Raw genomic sequence first — 21,502 nt, 5'->3', positions numbered from 1 at the left:
CAAAGTCTCGCTCTGTCACCTGGCTGGAGTATAGTGGTGCAATTTCAGCTCACTGCAACCTCCGCCTCCCAGGTTCAAGTGATTTTCCTCCCTCAGCCTCCTGATTAGCTGGGATTACAGGCAGGCATGACCATGCCCAGCTAATTTTTGTATTTTTAGTAGAGACAGGGTTTCACCATGTTGGCCAGGCTGGTCTCGAACCTCTGATGTTGTGATTCGCCCGCCTCAGCCTCCCAAAGTGCTGGGATTACAGACGTGAGCCATCGCGCCAGGCCTATTCTTGGTAATGTTATATAAGTGAATCAGGGTTATTTTAGTTTGTCAGTGATGGAAATTCAATTCAGTCTTAATCTAAACATGAATTTATTGGCTCACATGATCAAAAAGCCCAGGAGGTGGATATAACTGTAGGTATGACTCCTCCAGACATATATTCTCAAACAATGTCCTCAAGAATCTCTGTCTTTCTCTGTCTTGGCTGTAGGTGAGCTAGCTCTCTAGGGTCTGTTTTTTATCATCCTAATCATGAAGGTTCTGTCCTCCCAAAGGCCCAACTTCCTCACATCATCACCTTGGATTTAGGATTTCCATATATACATTTTGGGGAGAATCAAGTGTTGAGTCCATAGCATTGTACAAGTTAAGAACAAAGTTTGTCACAAGACTTCTTCAGCTTCAGATGCCAGCCACAAATTTGAGTGTCTCCAATCCACCCTCACCTCTTCCTGGCTGGCTAAAAATCCAGGGTTTTTTACAGGCATCTCTGGTTCAATAATTTGCTACAATGACTCAGAACTCACTGAAGGTGCTATATTTATGATTATAGTTTTTTTGAATAAAGAATATAGATCAGAAACAGACAAATGGAGAGAGGCATAGGGCAAGGTTGGGGTGGTGGGTGAGAAATACACAGTTCTGTGCTCTATTCTGCTGGAATCCAGGCATGTCAACCTCCTGCATATCAATGTGTTTACCAACCAGGAGTCTCCAGTGAGCCCTAGTGTCCAGAGATTTTATTGGAATTTTATTTTGCAGGCATGATTGATTAAATCATTGACCATGTGATTGGACTAAATCTCCAGTCATTCTCCCTTTCCCAGAGGTTTAGTTGGTGCAAAGTTCCAATGCTCTAATCACATAGTTGGTCTTTCTGGTGACCAGTCCCCAACCTGAAGCTATTTAGGGTCCCACCCTGAGTTGCCCTATTAGCATAACAAAGAATCTCCTTATGGCTTAGGAAATTCTAAGAGTTTTTGAAGCCTTGTGCCAGGAATGAGCGACAACAACCAGGTATGTATATTTTGTATTATACCACAAACACATTCTTCTAATTTCTGAACTTTGTATGTGACATGGTTAGGAGAGGTTAAAATGGTCCTTTTTTTTTTTTTTTGAGACAAAGTCTGGCTATTGTCCCCAGGCTGGAGTGCAATGGCGCGCGATCTGGGCTCACTTCAACCTCCGCCTCCCGGATTCACATGATTCTCCTGCCTCAGCCTCCCGAGTAGCTGGGATTACAGACACCTGCCACAACGCCCAGCTAATTTTTATATTTTTAGTAGAGATAGGGTTTCACCATGTTGGCCAGGCTGGTCACAAAAATTGGTCCACTTTTAGTGAGAAAATTTTGCCTGGATTCCAAACTAAAAATTGTTCTTCTGTTAGGTGGAAACGTGGATGTCATGACATTTCTGCTGAAATAGCTACCTCATCTTCCTTAGCAGATCAGGAACTTACTATGTAACTCTTTCAGGATATACTTTCAGGTGAGATGAAAAACTGCTTCTTAAAATTAAGTATTTTGTTTTCTTGTAGGAATCGCATGTTTTAAATTACTCACTAGAGGTAAAGCCTTAACTGACATTTAAATGTTTGTCGAGCCTCTATTATATAAAAGACACTTTAGATGCAAATTAAAGTGAAAAAAAAACCAGGTTCTCCTTTCTCTGGCTCTTAAATATGGATTTAAGAGCTGAGTAATAGTATATGTCACTCGTTTTCAAACTTTATTCTTATCCAAACAGAGCTATCCTTGTTGAACTATAAACTAAAGTCCTTCACAGAACCTCAGGACTTGGATTAACACAGCATAAAAAAAATTCCAAATAAAGGACACATTACAAAGAATTTTACAAAGCAAAACACAACTGACTAAAATAACTAGGATAGACAAAGTATATGAGAATAGAGATATGAGAAAGACCACAGAAAGCTGAAGTTTCCTGTGACGCCTACTCTGGATAAACAAAAATGAATAAAAGCCTTCTGTGTGGGGGGAATAAAAGAAGTTTTCAGTGTGTTTCAAGACACCATAGTTTATTCTCCATTTTAGCTGGAGCATAATGTATATATAGATGAGTAATAATTTATGGTGTTAAGATATTCTATCTGAGCCGGGCGCGGTGGCTCAAGCCTGTAATCCCAGCACTTTGGGAGGCCAAGACGGGCGGATCATGAGGTCAGGAGATCGAGACCATCCTGGCTAACGTGGTGAAACCCCGTCTCTACTAAAAAAATACAAAAAACTAGCCAGGCGTGGTGGCGGGCACCTGTAGTCCCAACTACTCGGGAGGCTGAGGCAGGAGAATGGCATAAACCTGGGAGGCGGAGCTTGCAGTGAGCTGAGATCCGGCTACTGCACTCCAGCCTGGGTGACAGAGCGAGACTCGATCTCGAAATAAAAAAACAACAACAACAATAAAAAAAGATATTCTATCTGGTTGGCAAACGGGGGAGTTGAAGAGTTTTGTTTTAGAGGGGGAATTGAATGTTTTTAAGAGGGAGACTTGTAGGATAGATTGGGGCACATAAGACTTGTAGGCTAGATAACAGTTTTGGCCAGGCGCAGTGGCTCACGCCTATAATCCTAGCACTTTGAGAGTCTGAGGAGGTAGATTGCTTGAGCTCAGGAGTTCAAGACCAGCCTGGGCAACATGACAAAACCCTGTCTCTACTAAAAATACAAAAAATTAGCCAGGTGTGGTGGTATGCACCTGTAGTCTCAGTTACTCGGAAGGCTGAAGTGGGAGGATCACCTGAGCCTGGGAGGTGGAGTCTGCAGTGAGTGGAGATTGCGCCACTGCACTCTAGCGTGGGCGACAGAGAGAGACCCTGTCTCAAAAAAAAAAAATTAAAAATTAAAAACACTTTCAAGAAAAATTGAAAATGTTTAGGCAGGAGATGATTTCAACCAAGAGTGATAGTAGATATGGAAGGAAAAGTAGAGAGGGACATTGACATTGTAAACTTTGAAAAGGATGTAGTCACAGCAGTTGACAAGAAGAAATGAAGAATAACTTAGGTGAAAATACCAGAAACTTGAGGAACATATAAGATCACATTTAGCTGACAGCCGATAATACTTTTTCAGGCAAAAGAAGAGTCCATTAAAATCAGGACGCTCTTCCTTTGTAATGAAATATTTAGGTTTATATACTACTTGGAGAAAATCAAAGGAATTGGTTCTATTCACCCATGCAGTTAAGTTTTTAAGAACATAAGATGACTCAAGAATGTATTGTAACCACAATCTCTTTGATAATCTACATTATTCTTAAAATACATTACTGCATATCAATGGTACACATGGAAATAAAGACGTGACATTGCAGTACCTAAGCAGCTTCTCTTTATGTACAGTACTTTGTGGAGCGTGTAGAACATTAAAGCCACATCTGGACAATACTTGCTTTACGAAGCCAATTAGGTAAGCAAACATTGTGATGGCATTCTTACAACTGAAAAGCAGATTTCAAAATGAAGCAAAACAGGAAGGCAAGTTTAAGGTAAACATTTTCAGGATGAACACTTATTTCAAACATTGCCCTGAAACTCCCCAACAGAGTTCAGCCGGCTGAAATCTTTTGCAGATTGCTCCATTCTTGGCTTCTGTGCAGCACCCTATATTGAGGCTGTCTACAGGAAGTCATCGATTCAAAACACTTTGGTCAAACACTTTTTTCGAGGCACTAGCCAAATAATTTTTTTTAAAGCAAAAATATTTTGCGGATAGACTCATTGAAGTACTAAGCACACTGCAGTCTGTGGTTTCTTTTCCCTGAAATCTGAATGAATTGAACAGTCTGCTCTATTTATGGTTAATTACTAGAAGCTTAAGGTTAATTGCTATGTATTCATACTATTAATTCCCTTCACAAAGAGCTCTGCTGGTTGGTTTACCACATCTAACAATCAATTTCCACCAGTAGTCAGCCATCCAGCTAACACAGGAACCAAGTAAGGAAGAGACAAACGAAATCACTGCCTGTGATTGTTTTCATTCTCAGGGGCCTGTTTCAAGGATGAGAGAAACTGATTTTCTCCTATTTTCTCCTAGAAGAGTTTGAGATTGTCACATAAAGTCTTTGTGTTCCTGATGAATAAGGAACATTTTTCTTACATTTAGACTTCAAATTTCCTTTTTAACTTCTTATGTAGAGTTGGAAGCTTCACTGTACAAACTGATTTGATAATTGTGAGTAACTTGACCAATGAGGATAAGCATGTTTGGACTCAGAAACCAATATCCCAAAATACGGCGCTTTGATATGCTGAAATGAAGGAGCTTCAAGATCTGTCTGACCTTCTCCCAACTCGTATCTTTCTATTTCCTGTCTCTCCCAAGAATGGAATAATCACTCCATTTTAAGTTCAGCTGGTTAGCAATCTTAATTCCATCTGCAACCTTAATTTCCCTATTTACAGGTTCTAGGAATGATGACAGGAGTGACCTTTGGGAGGTCACTATTTGGCCTACCACAGTGATGAATGTATTTTAAAAATACGTGGCTCAGGCGCGGTGGCTGACACCTCTAATCCCAGCACTTTGGGACGCAGAGGTGAGCGGATCAACTGAGGACAGGGGTTTGAGACCAGCCTGGCCAACATGATAAAACCCCGTCTCTACCAAAAATACAAAACGTAGCTGGCTGTGTGGTGGCACGTGCCTGTAATCCTAGCTACCGGGGAGACTGAGGCGCGAGATCGCTTGAACCAGGAAGTGGAGGTTGCAGTGAGCCAACATGGCGCCACTGCACTCCAGCCTGGGTGACAGAGTGAGACTCTGTCTCAAAAAAAAATATCTGATTTTGAAAAAAAAGGGACTTTTAATATGTACGTTGTCTTTCTACTTCTACTTATTCTTCATTCATTAGCATGTATCTGTTGAGTGTCTGCCATATATACAAGGTAAAATTCCAGGCTTTGGGGATTCCTGAGAATAATTAAGACATTCTGCATTTCCATTGTAGTGGGGAGAGACAGGTAAATGGCAATTGCTATATAACATAATAAACACTTGATAGGTGTTTCATCCAGTCCTGTTGATCATGGAAGATTTGATAAAGGAGAACGATGAATCACGTATGAGATTTGAAAGGTAAGTGGTTTTAGGCCAGGTGCAGGGGCTTGTGCCTGTAATCCCAGCATTTTGGGAGGCCAAGGCGGGCGGATCACTAGGTCAGGAGATCGAGACCATCCTGGCTAACATGGTGAAACCCCTACTCTACTAAAAATACAAAAAATTAGCCGGGCGTGGTGGTGAGCAGGTAGTCCCAGCTACTTGGGAGGCTGAGGCAGGAGAAACGCGAGAGGCGGAGCTTGTAGTGAGCCGAGATTGTACCACTGCACTCCAGCGTGGGTGACAGAGCAAGACTCTGTCTCAAAAAAAAAAAAAAAAAAAAAGGTAAATGGTTTTAACGAGATGAAGGAGTCACTGCAGGAGGCAAGAAGGAATTTGAAACAGAAGAAATAAGATGTGCACATACTTGGAGGTGTGAAAGAGACTGGGGGATGTTGGTGGAATTGCAAGTAGTTTCCTATGGCTGCAAGGAAGACTGAGGTGGCATAAGAGTCAGAGAAGCTTGAAATTCAGCTGGATAGTTAAGTAGGGGGCAGATCTTAGTGACCTTTGGGAAGGTGCTTGGTGACCTTTAGAGATGGTGCTTGTACTTTAACCAAGGGCAATTGCAAATTCTCAAATTCACAAATTCCCATTATACTATAAAGGGTAAAAGGAATTGCAATTACATTATACAGTATTACACTATTGCTATTACACTATAAACAGAGATTCATTGAGATGTCAGACATGGAGAGATTTTGCCTTAGTACCCAAAAGCACTTCATTGTGATGTGAGTCTAAGGGGGTGCAGTCTGAGTGGTAGCAGCAGAGTAATGCCAGGGGATATTTCAGGGCCAAACATGAGTCACTTTATGTGTTTAATGGCCTGCTATAGCTCCAAATTCCAATAATAATAAAGGAGTATGAAATAGCCTTTCTCATCTTTTGTTTAAACATAATTTTTAGCACCTTCATCGTCTAGTAAAGTCCATTGTAGAAAATAAGTAATTCGTTTCCTTCTTATATTTGCATTCAAGATTATCAAGTCAAATTCTTCTGTTTTTTTGTTTTTGTTTTTGTTTTTGTTTTGAGACAGAGTCTCACTATTTTGCCCATGTTGGAGTGCAGTGGTGCGATATCGGCTCACTGCAAGCTCCTCCTCCCAGGTTCATGCCATTCTCCTGCCTCAGCCTCCCGAGTAGCTGGGACTACAGGTGCCCGCCACCATGCCTGGCTAAGTTTTTGTATTTTTAGTAGAGACAGAGTTTCACCGTGTTAGCCAGGATAGTCTTGATCTCCTGACCTCGTGATCCACCGGCCTTGGCCTCCCAAAGTGCTGGGATTACAGGCATGAGCCACCACACCAGACTTCAACAAATTCTTATTAAATTTCTACTTGTGTGTATGTGTGTTGCTTAATGTGACTTTTCATATAGTTAAATGTTCAAACTGCAATTTAGTCATGGAGATTATTTTGTGGAGTATCTAGAGTTTTTATTTCTTTAGTTCCATGTATTCATTTTATTTAACAGATATTTATTGAGCATCTATGTTTTTATTGTTTCTGCTGATTGTTTTTAACTCGTGTAATACACGATGAACAATAACTATGTACATTGACCTCATAGCTTAGTTAGGGAATCAGGCAAGAACTGGAGGAATAAAACGGACAAAAAAAAAACAGGAATCATTAATACTCATTTAAAGACATGATCAGCAGGAAGAAGATTAACACAAACACACATTACTCTCCATTTTTTATGATTTATCTATTATGCTCATTTATATATTCATGTCTTCCATTAAGAAAGACAATTGTAAGTTTTCCTATTCTTTTAATTTACCAAACTGGATTCAGGTTGTATTTCTGTAGTTAGGAAACACTTTTAAATGACCATAAATCATATTTAATCATGTGTCTTAATTTTCTTTCACTATACTTGAAAAAATCCAATTCTGAATATATTTCATGACTTAAAGCAGTTCTATATCATTATATCATTTATATATAATATATAAAACTGGCAGAGTCTTCTGACTAAAACTAATGAATATTAATCTTTTTTTTCTTTTTTTTTTTGACGGAGTCTCGCTCTGTCGCCCAGGCTGGAGTGCAGTGGCCGGATCTCAGCTCACTGCAAGCTGCGCCTCCCGGGTTTATGCCATTCTCCTGCCTCAGCCTCCCGAGTAGCTGGGACTACAGGCGCCCACACCTCGCCCCGGCTAGTTTTTTGTATTTTTTTTTTTTTTTTTTTTTTGGAGAGTCGGGGTTTCACTGTGTTTGCCAGGATGGTCTCGATCTCCTGACCTCGTGATCCACCCGTCTCGGCCTCCCAAAGTGCTGGGATTACAGGCTTGAGCCACCGTGTCCGGCCTACTAATCTTGTAATCTATATGCCCTGGAGACAATTCTATATAAGTCAATATAAGTCTGTATAAGACAATTGTATATGAGTTTTTCTTATACATGATTAATACCTTGTATAATTTTCAGACAGTTTAAGTCCATTGATCACCATTATAGGCTAATTTAATTCATTTGCTCAGTTACAGAATTATGCACACATAAAGTGATGTTGCAAGCACCATTTGCTTTAAATTGCATCATTTGTTCTTCTATACAGTTACATTATACGGAAGCCTGTGGTTCCTGAGACACTTGGCCTGATTTTAACAAGTTTTAAGATGGAGTTTTCTTGAAGATATTGAACAAAGCCTTTCTGAACTAGAAAAATCAGGTTGCCTTCATGTTTACTGAATTTCTGTTCCATGATAATTCAATGCATAAAATTCACAGAGCTTTCAAAATAGGGCAGAATTGAAAATATATTTATAATTTATGATTTGCTTGACAGGATAATCATTGTTCTGTTCTCTGTTACGGAATATGTGCAATAACACTGATAACACCAAGATATATTTTTCCAATAAGACTTTTTGATATGTTGCTAAATGACTATTTGCTTTTAAAGAAAGGGTAGAACAACAACAACAAAACTAATCCTCTAGTGTTTTCTTTTTTTTTTTTTCTGTTCTAGTATATTATTGTCAGTTTTAGTCAATTTAACCCTGACAGAGAAAGCGTGTACTTCTTTCTGACCACTCTGTCCCATTTACTTATAGAGTATGGGAAGGGGGAGTCTGCTTAGATGTTATCCAAGCTCACGGGGAAAAAAAAAAAGTTAAACGTTTTAATCATTATATCTAATTGTACTAGAAAATAAATCACTGAAAGCAACGTGAGAATTAATCAAACCCAATCTAAAATAAAGACTGATAATAATAAAACAGGAAACTCCCTGGAACATAGTTTAGTAATAAGTCAAGATGTGATTTCGGATTTGCAGGTCCCAGCCCTGGAATGACGACTGCTTTTCTCTGATGATTTCCGTGCTTTAGTTTCTTCGACTACAAATTGTTAACAGCATAGACTACTTCAATTACTCTGAGGCCATTAGAGTCCAGTGCCCTTCTCAGAACCGATCAATAAGCTATACTTATTAATGGAGACAAGTTGATTCTATTTGTCATTCTTACTCATTTGGCTGGGAAACATTACAATCAGTGCACACACTATATTTGGCCATATAGGGAACTGGAACTTTTAAGAGTCATAATGACCTCCTTATATTTTCATGCTTTTAAAGATGTTCTTGATATTCATATAGAGTGTTTGTTACCATGAATTCATTATTCAAATAAATATGGTGTTTACATTTACTTGGTTATAATTAGCCACAGTTGCTTTTATAGCAATCATGACCATAACTGTACAATGTAGAGCATTTGGATCATTAAGAGCCAACTATCTGGAAGCATAGGAATTAGCCATCAAAACAGCATAATTTGTAAGATGATATGCAATTTTCTCTTTCCTATTGGCTTTGGAAATCAGTTCTTCCTTTATTTTGATATATAAAAATAAAATTTTACAATTCTGTGACAATCAAAATAATAAGTTTATTTTGGTTTTTTTTTTTTTTTTTTTTTTGAGACGGAGTCTCGCTCTATTGCCCAGGCTGGAGTGCAGCGGCCGGATCTCAGCTCACTGCAAGCTCCGCCTCCCGGGTTCACGCCATTCTCCTGCCTCAGCCTCCCGAGTAGCTGGGACTACAGGCGCTCGCCACCTCGCCCGGCTAGTTTTTTGTATTTTTTTAGTAGAGACGGGGTTTCACCGTGTTAGCCAGGATGGTCTCGATCTCCTGACCTCGTGATCCGCCCATCTCGGCCTCCCAAAGTGCTGGGATTACAGGCTTGAGCCACTGCGCCCGGCCCCTTTTGTTTTTGTTTTGAGATGGAGTCTCATACTGTCACTCGGGCTTGAGTGCAGTGGCGTGATCTTGGCTCACTGCAACCTCTGCTTCCTAGGTTCAAGCAATTCCCCTGCCTCAGCCTCCCGAGTAGCTGGAATTATAGGCGCATGCCACTAAGCCCAGCTAATTTTTTGTACTGTTAGTAAAGACTGGGTTTCACCATGTTGGCCAGGCTGGTCTTGAACTCCTGACCTTGTGATTCTCCCCCTGGCCACATATCCACTGTGAATTGGACCATCATATTTCCCTAGGAAATTTTATGAAGAATTATCTCCAGGGCATATAGATTAGAAGATTAGTATTCATTGGTTTTAGTCACAGATTCCTGCCAGATGGGATACTAAAATAACTTGAATCCTATGCCTACAACCTATTTAATGTTCTGGTAATAAATTACTTACTTTTATTGGGCACATACCATGATTCCACTTTTGGAGAGACAAAACATTAAATAACATCACAAAACAAATTTTATTTACTGGGTTTTTCTGCCTATGTCTTCTCTTATTTATTAAAATGTTCTTTAATCTTAAATCCTCATCCCTGAGAATAAAATAGGGCTTCCTGGGCATATTTTTAGTATATGATTCTTGATAGTTGCTATGTCTTATGGTAATTAGATATTGCTTTGCCTTTTTTGGAATAGAAACTCTATCTCCATAAAAGTCATGTCAAATATTTGAGCTCAATTCTATTTTGGATCCCAACAAGATGTATGTGTCCTTATGTGTCAGATCTCTCTAAAAAATCTGAAGTTAAATTCACAGGAACCGGTGTAATAAACCAAATAACATTTTGATTAACAATGACATATTATTTCTAAAAGCTGTACGTGATGACACAGTTCTTGAGATACTTAATATGCTGAATTTCCTTAGGTAATTCATAAACCAATTGTGATGAAAAAATGTCAAACCTCCTTAATCTTCTATTCATTAACCATTCTAGATCTTTCTAAAATCTGAAGATTTTGTAGATATTATATATAGCTTTGATCATAGTTAATGTGGATTTTTAAATTGTGCCCTTTGTATGATTCCCTCCGGGAATAAGGACAATGGAAATTGTTTTCACCAATGACATGAAACACAGGCAACACCATGAAATCACCAGTGGTATCCCTTGATATCAGACTAGTTCTTCCATGTGTGGCAGAAACCTGGCAGCCAGATAAGTTTTGCAATTGTCCTTTGACACCAGCAAGCTCATGACCAGAATTGGCTTGTTTTTCCAGGTATAAGGGCTACAGCCCAGATGGCTCTAAGTCTTTAAAAGTTTCACTCATCCTTATGTATTTATTGAAGGATATTTGTCGTCTTCAAAATGTGGAAGGAGTTCCAGCTTGGTGTAATTCTTTTTTTTTTTTTTTTTTTTTTTGAGACAGAGTCTTGCTCTGTCGCCCGAGCTGGAGTGCAGTGGCCAGATCTCAGCTCACTGCAAGCTCCGCCTCCCAGGTTTACGCCATTCTCCTGCCTCAGCCTCCCGAGTAGCTGGGACTACAGGCGCCCGCTACCTCGCCCGGCTAGCTTTTTGTATTTTTTAGTAGAGATGGGGTTTCACCGTGTTAGCCAGGATGGTCTCGATCTCCTGACCTCGTGATCTGCCCGTCTCGGCCTCCCAAAGTGCTGGGATTACAGGCTTGAGCCACCGCGCCTGGCGGTGTAATTCTTAAATATAAGTTTAGGTAACTTATCCATGTTTCCAATTTTGAAAAAAAACAGCATTTCCTTGCTTCCAGATTTCTGTGTCAAGGTATATCATCATAGGTTGAGGTCATATGAATGCATATCATTATGCAGGCTTTTCTTTCAGTATGCATAACTTCTATTCAGAATTCATTCCACAATATTTATATTGAGAATATTATTTTTAACAATTAGAGATCAACAAGAAATAATGCAATTTTTAGAAATAAAGTCTGAGAAGTATGATGAGCACCTTTTTTTTAAAACTACTATGAATTTAACTTGCAAAGATGTCACCTAGATGGTAATGCCCCTTTGCTTTCACAGTAACACTGTTGAGCTATCTGTGATAAAGTGATAGTGATGTAAGCCCATCAAAAAGTAATTTGTATTTCAGGATACCTCTTTTTTTGATGAGTAATAAAGTTGGTACAATTGAACATGTTAACTGGAGTGAGAAAGATTGTAGTAAAATGCAAGGTGGTTTTGTGTTTCAGTCTTCATGATTACCTTTAACTCCCTCATGTTACAAATCCAGAGGAAATGCAGAGAAAAAAGGAGTCTGTGGGAAAAATCTCAGAATGCAACCCTGCCCTCACTTCCTAGCAACATCAATGGCAACAGTGCTTAAATATATAACCTATTTTTTTGTAAGTGAGATGTTACTTTCATGTAGATCAGTAAAAAAACAATGTGAGAGAAAATGAGACCCTCATCCTAGTTCCTATTAAGGTCAAAATATTAAACCTAAACAAATAAAAATTAAAAGTCTAGAATACTGCTCAGAACCTACATTCTGTCATCGTCAATTTTGCTTCAATCTTCAAAATCAATTTTCCCCTCCTCAGTTTGCTAGCTTCCCTCTATCTGCCCTTCCTTCCTTCCTTCCTTCCTTTCTTCCTTCTCTCCCTCTCTCCCTCCTTCCCTCCTTCCCTCCTTTATTCCTTCCTTCCTCTCTTCCTCTCTTCCTTCCTTCCCCTCTTGTTTTCTTCCCTGTCTCCGTCTTTTCTTCCCCCTTCCTCCCTTCCTTCCTTGTTTCCTATTTTCCCCTCTTCCTTCCCATTCTTTCTTTTGTGGAAACATTCTTTGTGTGTCCACAAATGCCAGCTGTTAGTATATACATACAGTGAAATCAGTTCCTGCCCTCAAAGAGCTTACAGTCTAATGTTGGAAATAGAAGAAACCACAATATGCAATGACAAGAGTTCAGGTGAGGTTGGGAGATGGGGAGGGAGGATAAAGCAGAAAGGAGTGGGACTGTATTCTAGACAATATGAAAAAATAATTAAGAAGTTGAGTTTTCAGAAAGGCCTTTCCTAAACTATTTTTCTCACTTTTGAAAAGAAAAATATGCTCGTTTCACCTATAGGGATGTTAGCTGCACTAAAAATAACTTTTTATCCTGTGGTTTCAAATCAGACTAAAGTATCTTCTTGGTTGCAATTTTGTATTTTTGTGTTCAAAATGGCAGGAGTCACTTCATCCCAGATGGCATTTCACAAGACTACAAGCTCCTTTTTGAGAGACAAACCACCTTGGACAGGAAAACTTACAGCTGTTGGTTCTGTTTTCTGGGTGAATTAGTGTCCTCCGTTTCTTTTATGTAACTTGATAAAGAGATTGAATTTCAGCTGCATAAAACTATAATTACATTGTCACTGCTTTCATGTTCTTTTATCTAAAATAATTAAGGCTGGGGGGAGGGAAACCCAGTTCCATTCAAAGCGTTTTAAAGAAAATGCCTGCTTTACATCAGTGTGACTACAGAATATGAAAATTTCTGGAAATGATTGGTTAGGGCTAAACTGTAATGATTAAACACAGTGAGGAGTCTTTACATTTAAAAAACATATTAACTCTATGGACATGGGCATAGTGATGTCACATAAAAGTTATGTGGGTTAGTTAAATTTTTTTTTATATAAACATTATTTCCATTTTTTAGGACTTCAGAAGTTTCTGGAACTTGTGCAATTACCTAAAATCTTTTTTTTTTTTTAATTATACTTTAAGTTCTGGGATTCATGTGCAGAACATGCAGGTTGTTACCTAGGAATACATATGCCATGGTGGTTTCCAGCACCCATCAACCCGTCATCACATTACGTATTTCTCCTAATGCTATCCCTTCCCTAGGCCCCCACCCCCCGACAGGCCCCAGTGTGTGATGTTTCCCTGCCAGTGTCCATGTGTTCTCATTGTTTGACTCCCACGTATGAGTGAGAACATGCGGTGTTTCGTTTTCTGTTCCTGTGTTAGTTTGCTGAGAATGACGGTTTCCAGCTTCATCCATGTCCTTGAAAATGAAATGAACTCATCCCTTTTTTATGGCTGCATAGTAGTCCATGGAGTATATGTGCTATATTTTCTTTATCCAGTTTATCACTGATGGGCATTTGGGTTGGTTCCAAGTCTTTGCTATTCTGAACTGTGCTGCAATAAACATACGTGTGCATGTGTCTTTATGGTAGAATGATTTCTAATCTTTTGCGTATATATCCAGTAACGGGATTGCTGGGTCAAATGGTATTTCTTGTTCCAGATCCTTGAGGAATCATCACACTGTCTTCCACAATGGTTGAACGAATTTACACTCCCACCAACAGTGCAAAAACATTCCTATTTCTCCACATCCTCTGCAGCATCTGTTGTTTCCTGACTTTTTAATGATCACCATTCTAACTGGCATGGGATGGTATCTCATGGTGGTTTTGATTTGCATTTCTCTAATGACCAGCGATGATGAGCTTTTTTTTATATGTTTGTTGGCTGCATAAATGTCTTCTTTTGAGAAGTGTCTGTTCATATCTTTTGCCCACTTTTTGATTGGGTTGTTTTTTTCTTGTAAATTTTTTTAAGTTCTTTGTAAATTCCAGAACTTACTGTTCACTCTGATGGCAGTTTCTCTTGCTGTGCAGAAGCTCTTTAGTTTAGTTATATCCCATTTGTCGGTTTTGGCTTTTGTTGCCATTGCTTTCGGTGTCTTAGTCATGAAGTGTTTGCCCATGCCTATGTCCTGAATGGTATTGCCTAGGTTTGCTTCTAGGGTTTTTATGGTTTTAGGTCTTACCTTTAAGTCTTTAATCCACCTTGAGTTAATTTTTGTATAAGATGTAAGGAAGGGGCCCAGTTTCAGTTTTCTGCTTATGGCCAGGCAGTTTTCCCATCACAGTTTATTAAATAGGGAATCCTTTCCCCATTTGCTTGTTTTTGTCAGGTTTCTCAAAAATCAGATGGTTGTAGATGTGTGGTGTTACTTCTGAGGCCTCTGTTCCATTCCATTGGTCTATATATCTGTTTTGATAACAGTACCATACTGTTTTGGTTACTGTAGCCTCGTAGTATAATTTGAAGTCAGGTAGCATGATGCCTCCAGTTTTGTTCTTTTTGCTTAGGATTTTCTTGGCTATATAGGCTCTTTTTTGGTTCCATATGAAATTTAAGGTAGTTTTTTCTAATTCTGTGTAGACAGTCAATGGTAGCTTGATGGAGTAGCACTGAATCTATAAATTACTTTGGGTAGTATGGCCATTTTTATGATATTGAGTCTTCATATCTATGAGGATGGAATGTTTTCACATTTGTTTGTGTTCTCTCTTACTTCCTTGAGCAGTGGTTTGTAGTTCTCCTTGAAGAGGTTATTCACATCCCTTGTAAAGTTGGATTCCTAGGTATTTTATTCTCTTTGTAGCAACTGTGAATGAGAGTTCACTCATGATTTGGCTGTTTGTCTGTTATTGGTGTATAGGAATGCTTGTGATGTTCGCACATTGATTTTGTATCCTGAGACTTTGCTAAAGTTGCTTATCAGCTTAAGGAGATTTGGGGCAGAGACCATGGGGTTTTCTAAATATAGAATCATGTCATCTGCAAACAGGGACAATTTGACTTCTTATCTTCCTATTTGAATACACTTTATTTCTTTCTCTTGCCTGATTGCCCTGGCCAGAACTTCCAAAACTATTTTGAATAAGAGTGTTGAGAGAGGGCATCCTTGTCTTGTACCAGTTTTCAAAGAATGCGTCCAGCTTTTGCCCATTCAGTATGATATAGGCTATTGGTTTGTCATAAATAGCTCTTCTTATTTTGGGATGCGTTCCATCAATACCTAGTTTATTGAGAGTTTTTAGCATGAAGGGGTGTTGAATTTTATTGAAGGCCTTTCCTGCATCTATTGAGATAATCATGTGGTTTTTGTCATTGGGTCTGTTTATGTGATGGATTACATTTATTGATTTGCATATATTGAACCACCCTTGCATCTCAAGGATGAAGCTGACTTGATCATGGTGGATAAGCTTTTTGATGTGCTGCTGGATTTGGTTTGCCAGTATTTTATTGAGGATTTTTGCATCAATGTTCATCAGGGATATTGGCCTGACATTTTCTTTTTTTGTTGTGTCTCTGCCAGGTTTTGGTATCAGGATGATTCTGGCCTCATAAAATGAGTTAGGGAGGATTCCCTCTTTTTCTATTGTTTGGAAAGTTTCAGAAGGAATGGTACAAGTTCCTTTTTGTACCTCTGGTAGAATTCAGCTGTGAATCCATCTGATCGTGGGCTTTTTTTGGTTGGTAGGCTATTAATTATTGCCTCAATTTCAGAGCCTGTTATTGGTCTATTCAGGGATTTGACTTCTTCCTGGTTTAGTCTTGAGAGGGTATATGTGTCCAGGAATTTATCCATTTCTTCTGGATTTTCTAGTTTATTTGTGTAGAGTTGTTTATAGTATTTTCGTATGGTAGTTTGTATTTCTGTGGGATCATGGTGATATCCCCTTTATCACTTTTATTGTTTCTATTTGATTCTTCTCTCTTTTCTCTTTGTTAGTCTGGCTAGTGGTCTATTTATTTTGTTAATCTTTTCAAAACACCAGCACCTGGATCTAAATTCTTGACTACCTCACCAAGTTATTCTAGGGTGGTTGTTTGGAAAAATGGAGGCTGGAAAGGAGGTGGAAAGGATAAGGCAAAATAAGTTCTGCCACTGAATTATCCTGTTTTACTATAATTATTTAAATTGCCTAAGTCTTTTTCTGATTTCTACCTTCTTTCATGTAGGCCTGACTTTTGGGAGGGATTTCCTTTCCAACAACTAATATGTCCTCTCTGAATCTTGTTATTTATTTATTTATTTATTTATTTATTTATTTGAGATGGAGTCTCGCTCTGTCGCCCAGGCTGGAGTGCAGTGGCACGATCTCGGCTCACTGCAAGCCTGCCTCCCGGGTTCACGCCGTTCTCCTGTCTCAGCCTCCCCAGCAGCTGGGACTACAGGCACACGCTGTGACACCCGGCTAATTTTTTGTATTTTTAGTAGTGACGGGGTTTCACCATGTTAGCCAGGATGATCTCGATCTCCTGACCTTGTGATCTGCCCACCTCAGCCCCCAAAGTGCTGGGATTACAGGCATGAGCCACTGTGCTCAGCCTGAATCTTGTTTATTATTAATACCTAAGCCACATATCACACTATAGCTATTTACAGATCTGGGTTATCTAGTGAATCACTAAACTGTGCGCTACAACACTGTCTTTTCCCTTTTACCACATTTATGTAATTCCACTGTAGTTATTTTTTTCTTGTGAAGGCTAGGTGCCATTTGTCTTTTCTTGCTCACTCATACATCCAGAGCATAAAAGAATATTTGGCATGATACATTTCTGTTCAATAAATGCATAAATGATTTTGCTGGAATACACACACACAAAAAGTGTGCTCAGAATAAATACAGCTTTTAAATGTCTGCCCATTCGTTGTCATACTGTTGAAGAAATTTTTTCACACTGTTTTTGCTTTAAGTCTAATGGCTTATATGCAGAATCTCAGGGTTTCCATGTTGCAAAATTTATATTGAGTAGGTTATACTTGTTTTTCAGGAAGATATTATTATTTAACACTGTGGCAGATTTTGTTTTCCAATATAGTATATTCCTGTGCTTTTCTTGCAGTGTGATACTGACATTTCTCCAAAGAAAGAAGATATTTTATATTCCCCGTACTGAATAGGCACTAGCCTTAGTGACTTGCTTCTAGGAGATGGCATGCACTGGAGACTGGAGGTGACTTCTGAGAGGCTAGGTCATAAAAGATGAAACAGCTTCCACCTGGCTGTCTCTTCTCTCTCTATTGAGACATTTGTCCTTGGAACCTAGCCATCATGCTGTGAGAAAGCCCAGGCCATGTGGCAAGGCCATAAGAAAGTGCTATAGACAACATCCCCAGCTAAGGTCTCAGCCTTACATGTCAACCAAGCGTACACTGCCAGACATGTGAATGAGTGAGCCTGCAGATTATTTGACCCCTTTGAAGCCTTCCAGCTGAGGCCCCAGACATCACAGCCCAAAGCTATCTTACTCTATCTTATTTGAATTTCTGAACCACATAATACATGACCAAAATAAATGGTTGTTTTCTACCACCGTATTTTGGGGGTAATTTTTTAATGCAGCCTTGGTGATTAAAGATCTAGCTTTTGTTTTTGTATTGCTTCTTGAAATTATTTTTATTAAGCTGTACTTCACATATGATAAAACTCACCATTTTAAAGTGGACATTTCAGTGGTTTTGAGTATATTCACAAGGTTGTGTGACTATCACATTCTCTAATTCCAGAACATTTTCATCACTCTGAAAAAAAAAAAACCCTTTACAATATTAAATGACTAAAATCTGTCTCCTTCAGCTATTCATGGAAAACCTCCCCCACTCTTGAGTAGTTTCATCTTGCCAGGACTGTGAAATCTCATGTGCATATCTAGGGCTGACTTATTCTGAGGCTGCTGCCAGGGATTTAGCATTTGGAAGCACTATAGGAACCACACATGTGACCACTGTGAGACAAAAATGTTGGCAGGAGAATGACCCTGGAAACTGTGACTGATTGGTCAGATGAAGCTTATGAGATAACATAGACCTTCCTCTGTACCAGGCAACATTGTAAGGACTTTACATATATTAACTCATTTAATGCTCATAGTAACCCTGCACAATAGATCAACTGAATATTGGGGGAAAGCTGAGAGGTCATCTCTGAAATCCCTGTTATAGATTGTCATTAGGCTCAGTTTGTTCCAAGGAGACTCTTGGTCACCATACTGGCCAAAATCTACAGCTATTCTGCAATCTCATGTGACTAATGAAAGGATCACGCCTACCTCCTACGAATCTACTCCAAATTGTTTGACAAAATACTTTCTTTAGTGCACAAGTATCTGTCAACCCTAAAAAAATCTAGACTTGAGTTTAGAAATATTTAAGAGAATTAAACCTTTATATCATTATGTTTGTGTTAAGGAACCTATTCATATTGACAGATATTTAAGATAATATGGACTTCGAATAGTAGATCAGTCTTGGAATTCTCATTTGAAAATTTTACTAAAATGTATATACAATATTTATATATTTTAACAACATATATATACAGATATATTAAAATATTTTAAGAATACACACACATATGTAACATACCATATTTTAAACTTTTTTTCATTAGATGCATAAAACTGCTTGCGTACCTGAGAAAGTTCCTTAGTCAAATGAAGTACTGAAAAAAAAAAAAAAAAAAAAGAAAAGAAATATACTAAATGTATAGATGCAGAGTTGATTTTGCCTTCAAATGGCACAGTTTCTACTGTTGCTTCCCTAGAATTTAGAAATGACTTCCTCACATGCTATCTCTTTTGTTACTGGTCTATGGTGGGACTCAGGTCAATTTTTCTCTCCAACCTAAAAATGCTACTTCTTAGTATCCTATACTACCATATCTCACACAAGATGTATTAAAAATTATAGATTTATCATCAAATATTGTGGTGTAAGTTGATTATGCAGTTTCTGAAATTTTTTTTTTTAATTTAAGTTCTAGGGTACATGTGCACAACGTGCAGGTTTGTTACATATGTATACATGTGCCATGTTGGTGTGCTGCACTCATCAACTCATCAGCACCCATCAACTCGTCATTTACCTCAGTTATAACTCCCAATGCCATCCCTCCCTTCTCCCCCCTCCCCATAATAGGCCCCGGTGTGTGATGTTTCCCTTCCCATGTCCAAGTGATCTCATTGTTCAATTCCTGCCTATGAGTGAGAACATGCGGTGTTTGGTTTTCTGTTCTTGCGAAAGTTTGCTGAGAATTATGGTCTCCAGCTGCACCCATATCCCTACAAAGGACACGAACTCATCATTTTTTATGGCTGCATAGTATTCCATGGTGTATATGTGCCACATTTTTTTAATCCAGTCTGTCACTGATGGACATTTGGGTTGATTCCAAGTCTTTGCTATTGTGAATAGTGCTGCAATAAACATATGTGTGCATGTGTCTTTATAGCAGCATGATTTATAATCCTTTGGGTATATCCCCAGTAATGGGATGGCTGGGTCAAATGGCATTTCTAGTTCTAGATCCTTGAGGAATCGCCATACTGTTTTCCACAATGGTTGAACTAGTTTACAATCCCACCAACAGTGTAAAAGTGTTCCTATTTCTCCACATCCTCTCCAGCACCTGTTGCTTCCTGACTTTTTAATGATTGCCATTCTAACTGGTGTGAGATGGTATCTCATTGTGGTTTTGATTTGCATTTCTCTGATGGCCAGTGATGACGAGCATTTTTTCATGTGTCTGTTGGCTGTATGAATGTCTTCTTTTGAGAAATGTCTGTTCATATCCTTTGCCCACTTTTGGATGGGGTTGTTTGCTTTCTTCTTGTAAATTTGTTTGAGTTCTTTGTAGGTTCTGGATATTAGCCCTTTGTCAGATGAGTAGATTGCAAAAATTTTCTCCCATTCTGTAGGTTGCCTGTTCACTCTGATGGTAGTTTCTTTTGCTGTGCAGAAGCTCTTTAGTTTAATTAGATCCCATTTGTCAATTTTGGCTTTTGTTGCTGTTGCTTTTGGTGTTTTAGACATGAAGTCCTTACCCATGCCTATGTCCTGAATGGTATTACCTAGGTTTTGTTCTAGGGTTTTTATGGTATTAGGTCTAACATTTAAGTCTCTAATCTATCTTGAATTAATTTTCGTATAAGGAGTAAGGAAAGGATCCAGTTTCAGCTTTCTGCTTATGGTTAGCTAATAGTTTCTGAAATTTTAGTGCAAAGTTATAAAACTCTTAACTGAAATGAGTGCAGTTGCAAAGATTGCATTTCTTTTACTAAAGCACACACACATAAACCTAATTTTAAAAACATGAACTGTGAATGTCTTCATTTTCTTTACTGAATTGGCCCTCATGCAAGAAAGGATGCTCATGACTGCTAACTTGAGGGTACAGTGTAGAGAAACATTTTTTCACATTATGTATGTTTTGGGTTGATACACTAAATTAGTTTTTTTTTTGTAGGAAACACAGCCAAATATAGGCAATTTCATATGGTTCAATCTACTAATTAGGTAATTCCATGCTTACTAATGTCTCTAAACAGAAAAGTGGTCATAATTCTCACAATTAATTTTTAAACTGTACTTGCATTTCTAAATTATCTTTAGAGAATATTTTGAATTGTACAAGGTTTATTGTTACTATATTTGGAACAATAAAATGGCAATATATCTTTTGTAAGTGTAAATGACCCAAGAAATTAAGTAAAAAATTATTCTTCTTTGTATTCATTGTAAATTATAAGTCAGTCTCTGTATTAGTTAGGATTAGATTTAACTATAAGTGTCAGAAAATCCAAATTAACAGTGACTTTTGTATTTTAACTCAATATATTTAGTAATCAAATAAAAGCAAACTGACCGGGTGAGGTGGTTCATGCCTGTAATGCCAGCACTTTAGGAGGTTGAGGTGGATGGATTGCTGGAGCCCAGGAGTTTGAGACCAGCCTAGGCAACATGGAAAAATCCTATCTCTACAAAGAATTAAAAGAAAAAAATAGCCGGGCTTGGTGGTGGGCACCTGTAGTCTCAGCTACTCAGGAAGCTGAGGTGGGAGGATTGGTGAGCCCAGATCATGCCACTGCACTCCAGCCTGGGTGACAGAGTAGACCTATCTCCAAAACAAACAAACAAACAAAAACTAAAGGAACAAGTATTATTTACTTCCCTTTAAAGTCAACAAATCTAAATAAAAAGAGGAACAACTCTAATATTTTGTATTATAATGTAATTGGTATGATCATTTTGGAAGGCAATTTGGCAGTTAGGGTACTCT

The 21,502-nt window shown here is 38.5% G+C and overlaps 1 long non-coding RNA gene across 2 annotated transcripts in view; it reads left to right on the top strand.

Annotated features, from left to right (window-relative positions):
• LOC105481291 (uncharacterized) overlaps positions 1–21,502 on the top strand; it is a 426,102-nt gene that overhangs the window by 368,913 nt on the left and 35,687 nt on the right. The gene's annotated exons all lie outside the window — the stretch shown is intronic.

Source organism: Macaca nemestrina, chromosome 10 (assembly GCF_043159975.1).
Source record: "Macaca nemestrina isolate mMacNem1 chromosome 10, mMacNem.hap1, whole genome shotgun sequence".
NCBI classification, from domain to species: domain Eukaryota; kingdom Metazoa; phylum Chordata; class Mammalia; order Primates; family Cercopithecidae; genus Macaca; species Macaca nemestrina.
The sequence above is the reverse complement of the archived record's forward strand: the minus strand, read 5'-3'. Positions and strand labels throughout refer to the sequence as shown.